The 21681-nt window shown below is 34.8% G+C and overlaps 2 long non-coding RNA genes across 2 annotated transcripts; both read right to left on the bottom strand.

Annotated features, from left to right (window-relative positions):
* Nucleotides 1-12318: 12318 nt before the first annotated feature.
* Nucleotides 12319-16235, bottom strand: LOC130591238 (uncharacterized). Its single transcript, XR_008968984.1, has 2 exons — nucleotides 15697-16235; nucleotides 12319-12921 (listed from the first exon to the last, which is right to left on the bottom strand). It is a non-coding gene; the product is annotated as an uncharacterized LOC130591238 (long non-coding RNA).
* A 1242-nt stretch (nucleotides 16236-17477) lies between these two features.
* Nucleotides 17478-20508, bottom strand: LOC130591237 (uncharacterized). The gene is made up of 2 exons (XR_008968983.1): nucleotides 20406-20508; nucleotides 17478-17624 (listed from the first exon to the last, which is right to left on the bottom strand). It is a non-coding gene; the product is annotated as an uncharacterized LOC130591237 (long non-coding RNA).
* Between the last annotated feature and the right edge of the window lie 1173 nt (nucleotides 20509-21681).

The raw sequence follows: 21681 nt of genomic DNA, 5'->3' as shown, positions 1-21681 counted from the left end.
ACTTGAATGTATTGCCTTTACTTATGGTGACTTATGTAAAGAAGCAGAGTGGAAAATCACATAATTTGATCACTATTTCTGGAAAATAAAGATTGTGGCTCATCCAATACCAGAAACTTATTCTCATGTTCCCCAATATCATTTGTAATACTTCCTCCGTTCCGAATTAATACAAAAGTTTCACTTTTTCACTATTTACACTTATCACTTTGATTAAGATTTAAGATTTGTGATTTATACATATTAGAAAGTATAGTCAAGTGAGATCTTGTTAGATCTGTCTCGTGATGTACTTTCATAAAATGTACTTTTTATAATTTTTACTTATATGTAATCATAGATAATTGTGGTCAAAATAATGTATCGACATGCGTAAAAGTGGATTTGTTGCAGTTAATTCGTAACGTAGGAAGTACCATTGTCTTGGTATCCACTGCCATCACGGGATGGTTGGTCATCCGGGCTTGCTGAATGCGGAAATGACGCTACTGCAGCAAGGAATGATGTTTTGGTCTTAGAATATGACCCTGCTGAATAATCGGGATCCATAACATGTTATGCATGCCTCCTATTATCTTTCCATGATAATGAAACAATGCCAGTCTTTTCTTCGGCCCGTTATACTTGGCGATCCCTTATCTCTCTATCTTTTTTGTTTTCAAAACTGAAATCCTTATGTCGATTAGCTGCCAGATGCAACGAGAAAGTTGTGGTCTTTAAATGGGGTTGTGTATAAATAATACCCTCATGATTATTTTAAAGGATTTGATTGTAATACTTATACCAACAGCACGTAGGAAATATAAATGTTCAATCCAAGAAATAATATTAATGCTACATATTAGGGAAGAAAACACACTACTCAATTGTCGATCTCAATAAGTTATGATGCATTTTACGGGCTGTCCTAAAAGCGTATTTCGCCATCACTCATTTGTGGTCTCTAAGTGATGAACTCCCCTCAAAGTGATGCAACTATCTCCGATAACGCGAACAAAATCTGAAGATTGGATCATTGTAAGAATTGCTCATATGTTAATTTAAGGTTAGGGTTTGTTTTTTAGGGTTATTTTTCTTGAGAGTGAATAGAACGAAAACAACCAAAGAGTATTTGTATGGAAGGAAAATAAACTCCGAAACATATTAGAGTTTCGAGATTCCGATAAACTCCACACAATCTGTGCGTTGTGACCCTCACGGTGACGACACCCACATTGCGGCGATCTCCCGGCAAAAAGGAACAACGAAAGAAACGTGCTTATCGCGACTTATCGCTCTCGTGAGTCTACTGATACCGCTGAATCTATTGTTCAAACTTTTGAAGCCTTATGTTGAGGACTTTTTACAATCCCCTGTTAGTTCTCTAGGAACACTACAAGAGGGGGGGGGGTGAATTGTATGTGTAGAAATAAACGTAACTTTTTGCGGAAATTTAAACTTAAACGAATAAACAAGCTAGAGGAACACAAGGAATTTTTACGAGGAAAAACTTCTTGGGCCCAACAAGAAGAAACAACCTCGACCACTATGGATTTTAAACTCAACTCTTTCACTAATTAGGCCAAACAACTTTGTTACAACCTAATTCTATTCTCGAGCCACACCTTGAGTTCCTAAACTCAAGTTCCTGAGCCACTGTTCCCTTAACAGCAGTTCCTCTCAACTTCACTCGAAGTTTTCTCACTCTTACTAGCTTTATTCAAAGCTTTTCTCTTACATAACTTCACTCAAAGTCCCATTACCCCAAAAACCAAAATACAATTGATCTAAATAAGCTTAGTGGAATTAGAGTAAATAAGCAAAGAACAAATGGCTATTATGAGAGAATGAAGGCACTGACACTTAATTAGTTAAACTCACTTAATTACTTAGTTAGACACAATTTGGAACTTACTTAGACTTCAATATTTATAATGACAACAATATAGAACGTGGGAATTAAAATCGTGTTCATGATAAAAACCATTATCCCATGATGTTCCTTCCCTTAAGGAACACGTTCCTTAACACATCCCATGATCCCATGATCTTTTCTTGGACGTGGACATGTTTTAATTACTGCTCCTAGAATATAGGAATTTACTTCAGCATTATCCGAAAATGAGTTTTAATTTTAAAACAGATTTAATATTAAAACTAAAATTAAAGCTTTAAGAAAATATTATCTTTTAAATAAAATCCTTTTAAAAACCGAATAATATTTTTCTTTATCTTTTTCGAAAAACAAAATCTTTTCCTTAAAAAGATTTTCCACAAAAACAGATTTTCTCTTAGAAAAACGGTTACCTATTATTTAGGCATGTTTTACTCAACTTCCAATAGTGAACCGTTATAATGCTTCAAGTCTAAGTCTAGTTCCTTTTATTCATAAGTTTCTTTAACTGATTTGTTTAGTGCCAATTCGTTTGTTCCTTACAAAGGAACAAACTATCATTCTCAAATAAAACTGCCAATGTTCCTTACCAACATTACTTGTTCCTTTACAGTGGAACTAGAAAATAAAAACGCCTTGCTTTATTCTTCTTGCTCCAATGCTTCTCCAGTATCAACCAAAAGAGACATCTTCACTTAGTCTTCAAAATCCTCACTTGATTTCTTCCTTGACTTATATTAGTATTCTCTTTGTTCCTTTCAATGATACCTTAAAAAATCATACACTTAAATAACTCATTAGTTCACAACTTAGTTTGCATCTTTGTTCCTTTGTCATCATCAAAACTAGGGTTCAACAATTTTCCCCCTTTTTGATGATGACAACAAAGGTACAAACTAAGGAAATAATAAATAATACTTCCTCCGTTTCTTTTTACTTGCAACGGTTTGACTTTTACACTATTCACCAACTCTATTTAGTTTATGTTTGGTGATTCATAATTATTAAGGAATAACATATTCAAGTGGGATCTTGTTAGATTTGTCTGAATGTATATTTTCCGAATATATACTTTTTATAATTTTTATTTATCAGTAATTAAACTTATTGATGGTTGAAATTACACATTGGCAAACGTGAAAGTCAAACTGTTGCAAGTAAAAAGAAACAGAGGAAGTATAAGTTAATGAAAAAATAAAACAGAAAATGAAAAATACAACAAAATTAAGTAACCCACTTAATGTTTGATTTTGATTTTTCATTTACCTTAACCTATTTTTGATTTTTCATTTACCTTTACCTTTTTATGAATTTTAGTTTTTGAGTTTTCAGTATATAACTATGACTTTTGCTATTTTTTCTTCGCTTATGACTATTTGTGCATAATTTCTTCCTTGGAATGGCTAGTATTCTGTGATTGATGTTTGAGCAAGTTGCTCCTTTGCAATTCTAACTTAACCATGATTGGTGCTTGGTTATGGTCTTAAAGGTCTTTCACTCAATTCATAACATCACGCAGAGTCTACTCTTTTTAAAGATGACAAAGGGGGAAAAGATTTACGGAACAAACTGTACATAAACTCTTTAAATTGACAAGGTACTTGTTCCTTGAACTACAAAAAAAGACAAAGAAATAAAAAAAAAATAAATCAAAGCTAACAGTCTTGTTCCCAAAAGACAAACAGGAACACAGAACTAAGGAAGGGAAGGGGAATGGTGTTCCTCAACTACTTCTTCTTCTACCACATCCTCCAGTTTCTTCATCACTTCACCATGATTGTCACCAACCTTCTTCGTCAAACTCTCAAGGGCTAGGGTCATTGTCTCTATCTTCTTCTGTTGCTCAACCAGCGTATCACTTAGAACTTTCATGAGACCCAGCATTTTGTCAGTTTTATCATCTAAGGTCCAGTGAAGGTGACTATTAAATTTTATCATATGCTGTGCAGGAAGACAGACTTCATTTACCCATCCGCAATCATCTGTCGGAACTTGTTCCTCACCCTTGGAACCAGAGGCAGTAGGAGGTTGTGGTGGAGGAACTGGGGTAGGAATTTTTGAAGGACCATCAGTTCCTGGAGTAGAAACAGATGGTGAGGTGGTGTAAATGGGAGGGAGAAAAGGTGGTGGTGGTGGAAGAGTTGTAGGAGTGGTGGAAAGGGGATTAGGACCAGTCAACTCATTCTTAATCTGTTCAAAACTGGAAGGAACAGAAAAAGATGAGGGAGATATGGAGGAGAGATTAGGGATAGGAACAGGTTGTTTTGGTGAGGATGGAGGAGTGGGTTCCTTGAGAGAGTGTTGATCCTGTTCCTCTACATCAGAAAGGACTAAAGGTGAGTCCTTGTTGGAAGGAACAGGGGCAGAGAGAGCAATTTTCGACCTTGTGCTCTGCCTAACTCGCTTAGGAACAGGAGGGGTAGGCTTTTTGGCTACTGTTTTGCGCCTCTTTAGTACAGGAACAGGTTCCTCCAAAATCATATCTTCCAGTTCCTCTTCAACTGCCTTAGGCAGTTTCCTCTTACTAGAGGAACTGGGAGCTGTTCTACCTTGAGTTAGAGCCCCCTCTTGAACAGCGAGATCCAACCCATTCAGAGTTTTCTCATTCAAAAATATTGCCCTGCTTAATTCCTAAAGTGGGCCAACCAGCCAACTTGACCTTAAAATGATGAATAAGAGATGTAATCAAAGCGCCATAACCAACTACACAGTTGTTTTCTATACAATGAGTAAGATGTTGTATGAAAAGAGAGGGAAAGTTGATTTGTATATGGTGGTCCAGACAGAACATGTAACTCATGGCCAAGAAACCCACTTCATTCCTCTTTTCAGTGCGAGGAATGAGTTGCTCTCCAAACTAAATTGAACAAGATTTTGTGGACAGGAGAGAGTAGATTGTGATTTATCTTATTTTGACCAGCAGTTCCCCCAAAAGTTTCAACAATTTTGTCTTGGGGAAAATTAGGGAAGGAAACAGTTCCTTTCCTTTTAAAATACAAATATGTTCCTTTGCAAGGAACTTCCCAAATCTTGGCCAAAGTTTCTTGAGTGAATTTTATTTTCTTCCCCCTTACTTCAGTTGTGCAAATACCATCAATGTTGGTAAAATTCGCACAAAATTCATCCATTGCTAAAGGAACTAGAGCATTGTTACATGCGTATTCAAATAGGTATTCCATATCCTGTTCCTTTAGAATGTCTATCAATTCATTAAATTGTACAGCCTTGGCCCATTCTAGATCTACACAGAAACCTAACATATACCTTGACTCACTTCGTTCAACTCGTTTCTTGGATGGTGAAGGAGCAGTTCCTTTGGAAGGAATAGGGGTGTCTTCTTCTTCCCCCTGAGTTTGTTCCGGGGATTCTTCTTCATCATCCTCCCCTATCAATTTCCTTCTTCTTACACTCCTTATTGGAGATTCTAATTTTTGCTCATCAATGGGTGTTTCTTGATTTTGTTCGGTTTCTAGGGTTTTGGTAGGAGAAGGGGTGTTTTCCATTTTAGAGGTGTTGGGATATTTTGAGATTGGAAAAGGTGAATTTCGTGAGGTTTTTGCCATGAATTGAAGTAAGATTGGGGGTTTTATGGTTTGTGAAGAGGTGTGAGGAGGTTTGTTAATGGCGAAGATGAAGAGTCTAAGGAACACGATTTTAGGAAGATGAAATAAAGAAGGGAAGGAGATGCATGTAACAGTGAAGTGTTACACGCGTAAAAATAAATTAAAGAGAACAAAGAAAAGAGAAAAAATGCGAAAATTTGATAAATGAGAATCAAGATTTAATTAAATCTGATTCCTATATTTTTGGGATTTTTCGGATTTTCGGTTTTTATGAATTTTTAATTTATGAAAAGAAAATAAAATCTAAGGAACTTGTGCTATAGGAACAACTAATGCTATATATCAACATTTTTCATATTATGCATGTTTTTTTACCTTAGGAACAGTAAGGGGAGTATTATGTGACATTTGTGAGTTGTTTTATTCCTTTGAATACATGTTTATGTTTTTAACATTCTATTTTGCAATAGTCTTAGGCAATCAAACACAAATTAAGCACACAAAGTCACTCAAATTGATTCAACATGGGGGAATGAATAGGAACAATCACTTAATTTTTATTAACCCTAACTCAAGCCTTAATTTTTCATATCTATCTCTTTGAAAGGCTTAGTTAGTATATCAGCAATCTGATTTCAGTTTGACAAAACTCAAGTTTAATCAAACCTTTTTCAACATTTTCTTTAGAAAGTGATGTCTGATATGTATATGCTTTAACTCTGAATGATGCACTGGATCTTTGAAATACTAATGCACTAGTATTATCACAATAAATAGGAACACAATAAAGTTTATTCCATAGTCACTAAGTTGTTGTTTTATCCAAAGCATTTGAGAGCAACATGCAGCAGCTGCTACATATTCTGCTTCAGCAGTGGATAAAGCAACTGTGTTTTGTTTCTTGGTACTCCAAGAAACTAAACTATGACTAAGGAATTGTGCCATACCTGAGGTGCTTTTCCTATTTACAAGATCTCCAGCATAATCTGCATCTGCATATCCTTTTAGCTCAAATGTATCACTTCTTGGATAGTAGAGTCCAAGATCATCTGTTCCTTTAAGATATCTAAGAATTCTCTTCACGCCAGTTAGATGAGACTTTTGGATTTGCTTGAAATCTAGCACACAAACCAACACTGAAAGCTATGTCTGGACGACTAGCAGTTAGATACAAAAGTGAACCAATCATTCCTCTATATTTTGTTTGATCAACACTTGTTCCTATGGAGTCTTCATCTAATCTAGTTGAAGTTCCCATAGGAGTGTGATTTATCTTTGAGTTTTCGAGGCCATATTTCTTCAATAGTTCCTTTATGTATTTTTGTTGGTGAACAATTATTCCCTTTTCAGTTTGTTTGATTTGTATCCCAAGAAAGAAATTTAACTCACCCATCATACTCATTTCAAATTCTACTCATGAGATTGAGAATTCTTTGCATAATGTTTCATTTGTAGCTCCGAATATGATGTCATCAACATATATTTGAACAAGTAAAATGTCAGTTCCTTTAGATTTTAGGAACAAGGTTTTATCAACCTTTCCTCTTTTAAAATTGTTTTCTAAAAGGAACTTTCGATAATCTCTCATACCATGATCTAGGTGCTTGTTTTAACCCATAAAGAGCTTTATCAAGCTTGTAGACATGTTTGGGAGATTATTTTTTCAAAGCCTGGGGGTTGTTCAACATATACATCTTCATTTAGATAGCCATTTAGAAATGCACACTTAACATCCATTTGATAAATTAAATCCCATGTAAGCAGCAAATGCAATTAAAATTCTAATGGCTTCTAATCTAGCTACAGGAGCAAAGGTTTCTTCATAATCTATTCCTTCTTGTTGATTATAACCTTTTACTACAAGTCTAGCTTTTTCTGACAATGGTTCCATATTCATCTAGTTTTTTCTAAACACCCATTTAAGCCAATTACTTTTTGTTGTTTAGATGAGGGAACTAGATGCCATACCTTGTTTCTTTCAAACTCATTTAATTCAGCTTGCATGCATGAATCCAATCAGAGTCAGTGGCTTCTTCATGATTTCTTGGTTCCATCATTGATAGGAACGCATGAAATGCACAAAAGTTCCTTAACTGAGATCTAGTTTGCGTACCTTTGGATATGTCGCTGATTATGAGTTCCATTGGATGTGACTTTTGTTGTCTCCAAGGTTTTGGTTGAAACTCTCTTATAGGAACATGTTGTTCTCTCATGAGTTCCTTGATAGATGAGGAACTTGATCAGTTGTTCCTCTGTTAGCCTGTGACTCTGTTCCTTCATTTGAGGAACAGGAACATCTTCCTCTCTTGAGGAACAGGAACATCATGTTGTGATTTTCCAATTTCTCGTTCCTTTCCTCTTTCACTTCTTCTTCTTTTGAATCTGCATTTTCTCATTGGTTGTACCAACCCAATCTCATAGTCATCAACCTGTATGCTTGGATTGTATTTGTCAGATTCATCAAAGATTACAGTGAATACTTTCTTCAACACACATAGTTCTTTGTTATATACTCTATAAGCTTTACTATGTGATGAGTATCCTAAAATATTGCTTCATCACTCCTTGCATCAAATTTTCCAAGATTATCTTTTCCATTATTATGCACAAAACATTGCACCAAATGTTCTAAAATAGTGATATTTGGTTTCTTTCCAAAATAAAGTTCATAAGGAGTTTTTTAATGATAGGTCTCATCATGGCACGATTAATTATGTGACAAGCAGTATTAACAGCTTCAGCCCAAAAGTTCCTTGGAAGCTCACTAGCAATTAACATGGTTCTAGACATTTCCTCCAAAGTTCTATTTTTCCTTTCTACAACACTTTTGTTGTGGTGTTCTAGGGGCAGAAAAATTATGATCTAGGCCATTATCTCTGCTTAAGTCATCAAATTTATAATTTCGAATTCTTTGCCATGATCTGATCTAATGTGCATTATTTTATGACCACTCAAGTTTGAACTCTTTTAGCAAAGACAAGGAACTCATCATAAGTCTCATCTTTACTAGAGAAAAATAACCCAAGTATACCTAGAGTAGTCATCTACAATAACTAATACATACTTTCCACTTCGACTTTGAATTCTCATAGGTCCACATAAGTCCATATGAATTAATTCTAATGGTTTAGTGGTACTTACAATCGTTTTAGATTTGAAAGAGGATCTTACTTGCTTACCTCGTGCACATGCATCACAAACTTGATCAATATGAAATTTTATGGATGGTAATCCTAAAACAAGATCTTTTGATCTAAGTTTCTCAAGTAATGAAAAGCTAGCATGTCCTAGACGCTTGTGCCAAAGAAGTGAATCATCTTCAATAACACTAAGACAAGTTAAATTGATTTGAGGAACAAGGTCAAGATCCACAATGTATGTGTTCCCTTTCCTTGTTCCTTCCAAGATAACCTTCTTAGTTTTAATGTTGATGATCAAGCATTTTTCTTTATCAAATTTTACAGTATTTCCCTTGTCACAGAATTGAGAAATACTAATAATTATGTTTTAGACCTTCAACTAAAAATACATTTTCAATGGAGTGTAGTTGACTTACCAACCTTCCCATGGCAACTATGTTACCTTTCTTATTGTCACCAAATGTTACACTTCCACCTTCATAGGTTGTGAGTGAGAGAAACTTAGTTTTGTCTCCTGTCATGTGCTTGGAACAACCACTATCGAGATACCATGTGTTGTTCCCCCTCACTCCAACCTGCAAAAATCAACTAGTTGTTAGTTGTAGGAACCCCATCTTTCGTGGGTTCCTGTTCTTGACTAGGACTTGATTTGACAACCCATTTTTTTTACTTATTTCACATTTTGCCAATCATCTCAGTTATAGTTGACATTGATTTATGTAATGACCTACTTTTCCACAATACATACAAAATTTATCACTAGATAGGTCAGCATATTTCTTGTTCTTGTTCCTTTTCTTGTAGTTTTGAAAACCAAGACCTTCTTTCTTTTGGTCTGTGGTTTCTCAATCCACTTAGGAAATCCATGTTTTGCCTCTGTTCCTTGCGACAACCAGTTCCTTTTTAAGATTACAGATCTGTTCCTTTAAAAATTTTTCTCTTTATTCAAATTTTCAATCTCAGATCTGTATCCTTTCAAAGGGTTGATCTTATATCAAAGGAACTCAGAACAGGGACAAACTCCTTCAAGTGTGAAATCTCTAAATTAATTAGATAATTTTCATTTTTCAAACTTTCAATATTCTTTGATTTTTAAGTTTTTATCAAAAAATCAAAGAATCTTGTTTCAACATCTGTTCTCATTTTCTTAAGCCATTCTATGTGTCTTTTGCAGACCTTTAAGGGCTTGTTCAGTTTGTTTACGTTTTTCACGTTCATCTCTACATTCAAGAATTGCATCATAAAGAAGATCATATATTTCAGGCCTAGTTTTACAATCTAAGTCTGACTCAAGACCATGTTGACTTACCTCAACTTTTCTTCATCTTCTTTTTCATTAATGTTTGCCATGATGCAGAGGTTTGCTGTTTCTTCAGTTGTTGTTCCTCTTCTTCTTCCGTCTCTGAATCTCCCCAAGCAGCTATCATGCTTTGCGCATTTGCCTTAGAGAAAGGTGCCTTTGATTCTTTGTTCCTTTCAGCAAAGCGTTCATTGTTCCTTTCTTTGGTTTTGTCATTTTCCCAAAGGACATTCCTTGATGAAGTGATCTGTACTACCACATTTATGACAAGCAGCTTTGTTAGAAAATTTCTTAGTTTTACCTTTGAAGTTATTCCCATTCTTCATGTTCCTATACATCTTTCGAAATTTTCGAACCATGAGGGCTTCTTCTTCTTCTTCTGAATTCGAATCATCTTCATCATCTGCTTTGAGAGCAATTGATTTTGATTTGGAGCTTTCACCATATTCAGTATCAAGGTGAAGCTCATGAGTCATAAGTGACCCTGCCAGCTGTTCTAAGTTGAACTTAGTGAAGTCTTTTGTTTCTTGTAAGAGCAGTGACTTTAGCCATCCATCTGTCCTTAGGAAGACTCCTAAGAACCTTTCGAACCTGTTCCTCAGATGAAATAAACTTTCCAAGAGAAGCTAACTCATTAATAATGTTAGTAAAACGAGTAAACATCTCGAATGCTTTCCTTAGTTTCATGCAGAACAGTTCATATTGATTCATAAGTAAATCAATTTTGGATCTTTTGACTTCATTAGTTCCTTCATGGGTTACTTCTAGTAAATCCCATATTTGCTTTGCGGATTTGCATCCCATGATCCTATTATGTTCATGGGGTCCAAGTCCACAATGCAACAGTTTAATAGCCATGGCATTTACTTCCATTTTTTCAAAATCAGTTTGTCATATTCAGAGAGGGGTTTTAGAGTTACCTCATTTTTGTCATTTGTAGTTGTGACTTCGAAATCACCAACTTCAATGACTCTCCATACCTGTAGTTTTCAGCTTTGATGAATATCTCCATGCGGTTCTTCCAGTAGTTGTAGAACTTCCCATTGAACATAGGAGCCTTTGGTAGGAAGTAACCTTCTCAAGTTTCTCGGTGGTATTCATTGTTCCTTGGATCTTTTTCTCAATAGGGTTTCCTATTTATCGTGAGTTCTAACTCTGATACCAATTGTTATTTCCCTAGGAACACTACAAGAGGGGGGTGAATTGTAGTGTAGAAATAAACGTAACTTTTTGCGGAAATTTAAACTTAAACAAATAAACAAGCTAGAGGAACACAAGGGATTTTTACGAGGAAAAACTTCTTGGGCCCAACAAGAAGAAACAACCTCGACCACTAGGGATTTTAAACTCAACTCTTTCACTAATTAGGCCAAACAACTTTGTTACAACCTAATTCTATCTCGAGCCACACCTTGAGTTCCTAAACTCAAGTTCCTGAGCCACTGTTCCCTTAACAGCAGTTCCTCTCAACTTCACTCGAAGTTTTCTCACTCTTACAGCTTTACTCAAAGCTTCTCTCTTACAGAACTTCACTCAAAGTCCCTTACCCCAAAAACCAAAATACAATTGATCGAAATAAGCTTAGTGGAATTAGAGTAAGAAGCAAAGAACAAATGGCTATTATGAGAGAATGAAGGCACTGACACTTAATTAGTTAAACTCACTTAATTACTTAGTCAGACACATTTGGAACTTATTAGACTTCAATATTTATAGTGACATAATATAGAACGTGGGATTAAAATCGTGTTCATGTTAAATCCATTACCCATGATGTTCCTTCCCTAAGGAACACGTTCCTTCATCATGTCCCATGATCCCATGATCTTTTTGAACGTGGAGTTTTTATACCTCCTAAGATATAGGATTTCTTGAGCTTTATCCGAAAATCAGTTTAATTAAAACAGATTTATATTAAAATGAATTTTAATCTTTAAGAAAATATTATCTTTTAAATAAATCTTTTAAAAACCGGATAATATTTTCTTATCTTTTTCGAAAAACAAAATCTTTTCTTTAAAAAGATTTTCCAAAAACTGATTTTCTCTTAGAAAAACGTTCCTATTATTTAGGCATGACTTACTCAACTTCATATGAACCGTTATAATGCTTCAAGCCTAAGTCTAGTTCCTTTTATTATAAGTTCCTTTAATTGATTTGTGCCATTAGTTTGTTCCTTACAAAGGAACAAACTCTCATTCTCAAATAAAACTGCCAATGTTCCTTACCACTTATTTGTTCCTTTACAATGGAACTAGAAAATAAAACGCCTTGCTTTTATTCTTCTTGATCCAATGCTTGCTCCAGTATCAACAATAGAACTTCTTTACTTAGCCTTTGAAATCCTCTCTTGACTTCTTCCTTGACTTCGTATTCTCCTAGTTCCTTTCATTGATACCTTAAAAATCATACACTTAAATAACTCATTAGTTCACTACTTAGTTTGCATCTTTGTTTCTTTGTCATCATCAAAACTAGGGTTCAACATCCCCCACTAATGGGAACATTAAAAGACATATTGTAACAGCCCGAATTTCCCGACCAGCTTACAAAGGATTAAGCACAGCGAAAGAAACTCCAGTCAAGGTAACCCGGACTATTACCATCACACTCACCGAACTAAATCGGAGAGTGTGGAACTCAATCCCAACTCTATTCAAATAAATTAAACTATTATAACTACGCTCTGATTCTCAGACTCTATTCCCATAAATTTCTACAGAAAATCCGGCAGAGTTTCCTTTGAAAACAGGACAACGCTAAAGCGAAAAATGATATAAACCTGTTTGCAAATTCAATTTATAAAATATATCCAAATCCCAAAGCTCAACAATCTCAACGCTTTCGCGGAGCAACAACCAATAGAGAATCAGGAGCACTAAACTAGCGACTCTTAAATGTAGAAATAACTATAGATTATAAACAACTAACTATTACAAAGTCAAGCGTCCTCACTTCGATAGCAACTATAATACTACTCCAGCTTGTATCAGCTTCAACTTGCAAAGGTTAACTTTCGGCTTCAACCTGAAACATTTAGGAAAACTGCCACCCACCAAGTGACAGGCCACAGAAATGACAAAACAACATATACACATCAGCAAAGCTGATACTAACCCGTAAACAAGAGTAACACATGCTTTGGTGGTTTTTACTTGAAAACGACTCTCACACAATCAATATAAGTTCAACAATCACACCAATCATAGCATTCTTAGCAGCAATATTCTTGTTGAACATACATATTACGTTTCCAAATTCCACGTCCATATATAGTAACAAAATTCAATAAGATGACTCTCAACAATGACATGTTTCTATATTCTCATTTAATCAACCTTTCAACTCAGTTACTATATTTTCACAAAATCCGATCGTTTGGCATGAACGCGAGTGGAGAGGGTACCACGCAGTACCAGCTGTCTCCAAACTAGTGAGGGTCGTCACCCAGCCTTTTATTAATATGCTTGCAAGACTTACCCGGACATGTCCTATAACGCCAGGGATTAGCCCCTCCTGGAAGGCAACAGCTAGGGACTCTACCCGCCCTAACTCGGGTGCCTATTCATGCCTCACTTTCATATTTATAAAATAAGATATTTTATGGTTTATACTTGAATCCTCAATACACATAACATAATACCATATTCGACCTTATTTGGTCTTAACTTATATTTGAATCATTTCCTCATTATCATACCAAATCATATCTTTAAGAAACATAGTATTTTCGAAAAACTCCAATAACTTAACAAAAAGAATACTTTTATAATAATCCAATAGCAATTCACAACTAGCTCATAGAGATACATCTATAATCACGGGCATTACTATAAACGATATATATGATATCTAATATTCATATAACGCACACAGGAGCATTTAAATATATATTGCTGAACATAAAGGTTACATCCACTCCATAACAATTATGCGAAACCTCAAAGCATGATGACTTGATTTCCCATGTCATCTTGAATTATATACGTCTACATAGCCATCCTCCAACAATCACCTCAAAATAACATTGATAATCAATAACCAAAATTAGACTAATCTAAACTATAAAAACGTAATCGTAACTTATTCCCAATTCACAAATGATCAACCTTTAACATTCTAATTTCCTTAATCCTTAATTAATATCTATAACTTCGATGATATTAGCTACACCGACTTGCATCCCAATTCATAATCACAATTCCAAATTATAAAACTAAACAAACTAAACATAACTCACAACCGTACCTAAATCAAGCACCTAATTGTGCTACCAACAATTATATTGAGAATATAAAGCTAGCTCGACTCGTAAATAAACCTCAATAAACTGATTTCTATCTTGCACTCAAATCCTTAACCAATGATAGTCCATTCCAAAATCATCCTCCAATAATCAAGACTATTAAAGTAATTAGCAACTTGTATCCAACCTAGTCATTTCCCCTGTAGATAACCATAATCGTCTAATTCTTATAAAGACATATTTCAAATCGATACATATATGCTTTTCAAATTCCAATTATCAACATAAACACAACTGGTAGTAATTAATCATATCAACAAATATCCACAACAATATTACTAAGTCTCTCAGTTAAATTAACTAACGAGAATAAACCAAAAACACACAACACAAGTTTCATTGATCATAGGTTGATTATAAGTAACTAAATATAATCCATTTATACCATTAGGTGAGTTCTTATTAACACAAACAGTAATAAAACCAAGTACAGATCATACTCATCGTCATACATAATGAGTTTATTTCATCAAAACAGTTCCATTATCTAAGTGGGACTTCTTTAAGGTAATTCTAAACTCACTTTGATTTATGTAGTTAAACACACACACTAATTCGCTTTAGTGAATCACTAGTCAAGTAGTCTGCCTTTATCATCTTATTTCATTTATAGTTATCAAACGACAATACTTTATTAACCACATTTTCATTAATCGAAACCATAGTTAATGAAACTAACTCAAGTACTCTTCACATTACTAATAAGAACTAATTAATTCTCTTTCTAACTTAATAGGAGAAAACTAATTAAATTAACTCAATCAACTTTCTTAACTAAGACTGTCTCACGAGTCTAATTACAAATCTTTGATAAGGAGACAATAACACTAATATATTCAACTAAACTAGCAAATTCCATTAGTCGAATTAAGTTGAGGTTATAAAGGGTCAATCAAACTAGCTTACTCATTTAGTACTCTCCAATATAACGGTGATAAAGATTAGTGGTAAAATTATTTAACAAAAGTAGCTTGGAACTTATAACGTCATTTCCTAGATTTCAATTCTAATAAACTCAACTGCAAACCACATACGTAAATGCAACACCCACCTAACATGGCTTCTCTTTACTCATTTCAAGAGGAATTGAATTAAAAGAATTATTGTAGGCAAAATTAATCTAGTTTACTAAGGCTACAAAACCCAATGATACCATAAACTGATTTTATAAACAACTTCACCAAGTGAAACCATAAACCGAAAATTATTAGCAACATAGAAAATGAATCTAATTTCACAACATAAACCACCAAAACAATCAATCCATCCTTATGTGAATTTTCATCTAACAAAGAAAAGATTAGGCAGGTGCTATTAAATCAGATTTTGATAAAATCAACACTAACACCATGAAGCAAAACCACCACACAACACAATCGATTGAAAATAAGAATTCACACCCAACAACAATGAAGTATCATCAACTATAATCACTATTATCAACACATAAATCATCACTCGTTATTGACAAACAAAAAGAAAAGGAACAAAGAACAAAAGAGGGGGTTTAGTACCGACAAGAGGGCTGCCCTGTGGCAGCACTACCACCACCACGAGTACAGAAGACAGAAAAGGACAAGTTGAACTCCGGCGAGATAACGCAGAAGGCAGGAGGCGTTCGCCGGTATCAACGCTCCGGTGCGGTGGCGAAGCCGAGCAGCGGACGAAGCACGCGAGGGAAGAAGAACCACAGCAGCAGCATCGCGAGGGGGGGGGGACTGCAGCACAGATCTCCGGCGAGGAAACGGCGGGGTTCCGGTGAACTTAAGACGCCGACGAATAGAGGAGAAAGACACGAATGGAGTTGGAATTTCGCACAAGATGGGGTTTGAGGTTTCTCGGGAGAGTGAAATGATTTTAGAGAATTATGGAGGTTTTCTCCTTAATTAACTGAAGAATTGGAATGTGAAAGGATGAATCACATGAAGTAGTTGGGTGGCACTGAAAATTGGATGACACGAAGAGAGGAAGGAGGAAGCAGTGGCTTGGGTCCTTGAACAGAAGACACGAGAGGAGAGAGAGAAAATGAGGGAGATGAGTTTGGGGGTTTAGTCCTCTTGACCGACAAAACAAATGGGACCAAGGGTTTGGTTTTGGGTTTCTATTTTGGGAAAAGTACAACTAGACTAATTCACATAAAACTTAATATATGAATTACTAATAATAATAATAATAATAATAATAATAATAATAAAAATAATAACTCCATAAAGTTAAATAAATAAATACATTACAACACGACAAAATAATTCATACTCCAACTCAAATAAAATAAGAATTTTCGAAACATAATTAACTTAATAATTATAATTATCATTTAGATAAAGACACTTAAAAACAGGGCTATTACACTCTACCACCCTTAAAATAAGTTTCGTCCTCGAAACTTACAAATAATTATTTTCATAAAACCAAATCTCAAGCTCGCAAGACATTATGCGTCCAGCCTCCATTCTACCATCATCTTCTGATTCTCTACTTCAACTTGATACGCGAAATCAAGGAGCAAAGAAAATCTCTACTTCGACTTGACTCGCAATATCAAGGAGCAAAGAGCAAAAGGGGCAAACTTGTTGGCATTGGATTTCAATCATCTCACCGACAGAGATCTCGTTTGAAATTAATTTACTTAAGCAAATCATACAAGTTTTCTCGAAATACACACTTTTAAGTAAAATAATATCATGAACAATCAAGTCATAACAAGATAATAATATACACATTAACAAATATACACACACTTAATACCCATTTAAATAAATGGATTCATATAGTACACGCGTAAGCGCAAACACTCATACGGCTTGATTCATTTATACCTAACTCTTTAGTCAATTCATTAGACCAATATTCAACCCCTACACTATGATATGGAGATCACAGTGTATCCAAAAACTACTCAAGCTCTGATACCACTTGTAACAGCCCGAATTTCCCGACCAGCTTACAAAGGATTAAGCACAGCGAAAGAAACTCCAGTCAAGGTAACCCGGACTATTACCATCACACTCACCGAACTAAATCGGAGAGTGTGGAACTCAATCCCAACTCTATTCAAATAAATTAACTATTATAACTACGCTCTGATTCTCAGACTCTATTCCCATAAATTTCTATGGAAAATCCGGCAGAGTTTCCTTTGAAAACAGGACAACGCTAAAGCGAAAAATGATATAAACCTGTTTGCAAATTCAATTTATAAAATATATCCAAATCCCAAAGCTCAACAATCTCAACGCTTTCGCGGAGCAACAAACCAATAGAGAATCAGGAGCACTAACTAGCGACTCTTAAATGTAGAAATAACTATAGATTATAAACAACTAACTATTACAAAGTCAAGCGTCCTCACTTCGATAGCAACTATAATACTACTCCAGCTTGTATCAGCTTCAACTTGCAAAGGTTAACTTTCGGCTTCAACCTGAAACATTTAGGAAAACTGCCACCCACCAAGTGACAGGCCACAGAAATGACAAAACAACATATACACATCAGCAAAGCTGAGTACTAACCCGTAAACAAGAGTAACACATGCTTTGGTGGTTTTACTTGAAAACGACTCTCACACAATCAATATAAGTTCAACAATCACACCAATCATAGCATTCTTAGCAGCAATATTCTTGTTGAACATACATATTACGTTTCCAAATTCCACGTTCCATATATAGTAACAAAATTCAATAAGATGACTCTCAACAATGACATGTTTCTATATTCTCATTTAATCAACCTTTCAACTCAGTTACTATATTTTCACAAAATCCGATCGTTTGGCATGAACGCGAGTGGAGAGGGGTACCACGCGGTACCAGCTGTCTCCAAACTAGTGAGGGTCGTCACCCAGCCTTTTATTAATATGCTTGCAAGACTTACCCGGACATGTCCTATAACGCCAGGGATTAGCCCCTCCTGGAAGGCAACAGCTAGGGACTCTACCCGCCCTAACTCGGGGTGCCTATTCATGCCTCACTTTCATATTTATAAAATAAGATATTTTATGGTTTATACTTGAATCCTCAATACACATAACATAATACCATATTCGACCTTATTTGGTCTTAACTTATATTTGAATCATTTCCTCATTATCATACCAAATCATATCTTTAAGAAAACATAGTATTTTCGAAAAACTCCAATAACTTAACAAAAAGAATACTTTTATAATAATCCAATAGCAATTCACAACTAGCTCATAGAGATACATCTATAATCACGGGCATTACTATAAACGATATATATGATATCTAATATTCATATAACGCACACAGGAGCATTTAAATATATATTGCTGAACATAAAGGTTACATCCACTCCATAACAATTATGCGAAACCTCAAAGCATGATGACTTGATTTCCCATGTCATCTTGAATTATATACGTCTACATAGCCATCCTCCAACAATCACCTCAAAATAACATTGATAATCAATAACCAAAATTAGACTAATCTAAACTATAAAAACGTAATCGTAACTTATTCCAATTCACAAATGATCAACCTTTAACATTCTAATTTCCTTAATCCTTAATTAATATCTATAACTTCGATGATATTAGCTACACCGACTTGCATCCCAATTCATAATCACAATTCCAAATTATAAAAACTAAACAAACTAAACATAACTCACAACCGTACCTAAATCAAGCACCTAATTGTGCTACCAACAATTATATTGAGAATATAAAGCTAGCTCGACTCGTAAATAAACCTCAATAAACTGATTTCTATCTTGCACTCAAATCCTTAACCAATGATAGTCCATTCCAAAATCATCCTCCAATAATCAAGACTATTAAAGTAATTTAGCAACTTGTATCCAACCTAGTCATTTCCCCCTGTAGATAACCATAATCGTCTAATTCTTATAAAGACATATTTCAAATCGATACATATATGCTTTTCAAATTCCAATTATCAACATAAACACAACTGGTAGTAATTAATCATATCAACAAATATCCACAACAATATTACTAAGTCTCTCAGTTAAATTAACTAACGAGAATAAACCAAAAACACACAACACAAGTTTCATTGATCATAGGTTGATTATAAGTAACTAAATATAATCCATGTTATACCATTAGGTGAGTTCTTATTAACACAAACAGTAATAAAACCAAGTACAGATCATACTCATCGTCATACATAATGAGTTTATTTCATCAAAACAGTTCCATTATCTAAGTGGGACTTCTTTAAGGTAATTCTAAACTCACTTTGATTTATGTAGTTAAACACACACACTAATTCGCTTTAGTGAATCACTAGTCAAGTAGTCTGCCTTTATCATCTTATTTCATTTATAGTTATCAAACGACAATACTTTATTAACCACATTTTCATTAATCGAAACCATAGTTAATGAAACTAACTCAAGTACTCTTCACATTACTAATAAGAACTAATTAATTCTCTTTCTAACTTAATAGGAGAAAACTAATTAAATTAACTCAATCAACTTTCTTAACTAAGACTGTCTCACGAGTCTAATACAAATCTTTGATAAGGAGACAATAACACTAATATATTCAACTAAACTAGCAAATTCCATTAGTCGAATTAAGTTGAGGTTATAAAGGGTCAATCAAACTAGCTTACTCATTTAGTACTCTCCAATATAACGGTGATAAAGATTAGTGGTAAAATTATTTAACAAAAGTAGCTTGGAACTTATAACGTCATTTCCTAGATTTCAATTCTAATAACCTCAACTGCAAACCACATACGTAAATGCAACACCCACCTAACATGGCTTCTCTTTACTCATTTCAAGAGGAATTGAATTAAAAGAATTATTGTAGGCAAAATTAATCTAGTTTACTAAGGCTACAAAACCCAATGATACCATAAACTGATTTTATAAACAACTTCACCAAGTGAAACCATAAACCGAAAATTATTAGCAACATAGAAAATGAATCTAATTTCACAACATAAACCACCAAAACAATCAATCCATCCTTATGTGAATTTTCATCTAACAAAGAAAAGATTAGGCAGGTGCTATTAAATCAGATTTTGATAAAATCAACACTAACACCATGAAGCAAAACCACCACACAACACAATCGATTGAAAATAAGAATTCACACCCAACAACAATGAAGTATCATCAACTATAATCACTATTATCAACACATAAATCATCACTCGTTATTGACAAACAAAAAGAAAAGGAACAAAGAACAAAAGAGGGGGTTTAGTACCGACAAGAGGGCTGCCCTGGAGCACTACCACCACCACGAGTACAGAAGACAGAAAAGGACAAGTTGAACTCCGGCGAGATAACGCAGAAGGCAGGAGGCGTTCGCCGTATCAACGCTCCGGTGCGGTGGCGAAGCGAGCAGCGGACGAAGCACCGGGGAAGAAGAACCACAGCAGCAGATCGCAGGGGGGGGGGGACTGCAGCACAGATCTCCGGCGAGAAACGCGGGGTTCCGGTGAACTTAAGACGCCGACGAATAGAGGAGAAAGACACGAATGGAGTTGGAATTTCGCACAAGATGGGTTTGAGGTTTCTCGGAGAGTGAAATGATTTTAGAGAATTATGGAGGTTTTCTCCTTAATTAACTGAAGAATTGGAATGTGAAAGGATGAATCACATGAAGTAGTTGGGTGGCACTGAAAATTGGATGACACGAAGAGAGGAAGGAGGAAGCAGTGGCTTGGGTCCTTGAACAGAAGACACGAGAGGAGAGAGAGAAAATGAGGGAGATGAGTTTGGGGGTTTAGTCCTCTTGACCGACAAAACAAATGGACCAAGGGTTTGGTTTTGGGTTTCTATTTTGGGAAAAGTACAACTAGACTAATTCACATAAAACTTAATATATGAATTACTAATAATAATAATAATAATAATAATAATAATAATAATAATAATAACTCCATAAAGTTAAATAAATAAATACATTACAACACGACAAAATAATTCATACTCCAACTCAAATAAAATAAGAATTTTCGAAACATAATTAACTTAATAATTATAATTATCATTTAGATAAAGACACTTAAAAACAGGGCTATTACACATATAGAGAACTGAGCTGTAAATGAAAAGTTAAGCACATAAATGCTATTATCGGAAGATTTTAACTAACACTTTAGCAAGATGAGAATTTCAATAGTCATAAGAGAGTGAGTAAGCTTTTGAACCTTCCACGCCATCAAAGGAACTCATCACTACATACTTCACCTTCAGAAGCTTTGCAAAATTTCGCGATGTTTAACAACACAAATGGCCTTAGCTTCAATAATTGGGATTATAGTAAGTGTTTTAGAAGAACACCAACTATGTTTTTCACAGAATGATGCCAACCCTTCTCACCCACGTAGTTGTTCTCATCAAGTTTGTTGAATCCAACACAAACACCATCCAAAATGGACTATAAGAATATTAAGAACACATAAAGTCCACCCCCACAACATTATGTAACCATCAAGTCCTAATCATTAGGACCACTCAAAATGAGTATGGAAACA

The sequence above is a fragment of the Beta vulgaris genome, chromosome 4, assembly GCF_026745355.1.
Source record: "Beta vulgaris subsp. vulgaris cultivar EL10 chromosome 4, EL10.2, whole genome shotgun sequence".
NCBI lineage: Eukaryota > Viridiplantae > Streptophyta > Magnoliopsida > Caryophyllales > Amaranthaceae > Beta > Beta vulgaris.
Note: the sequence above shows the minus strand (reverse complement) of the source record. Positions and strands in the feature narration are given on the sequence as shown.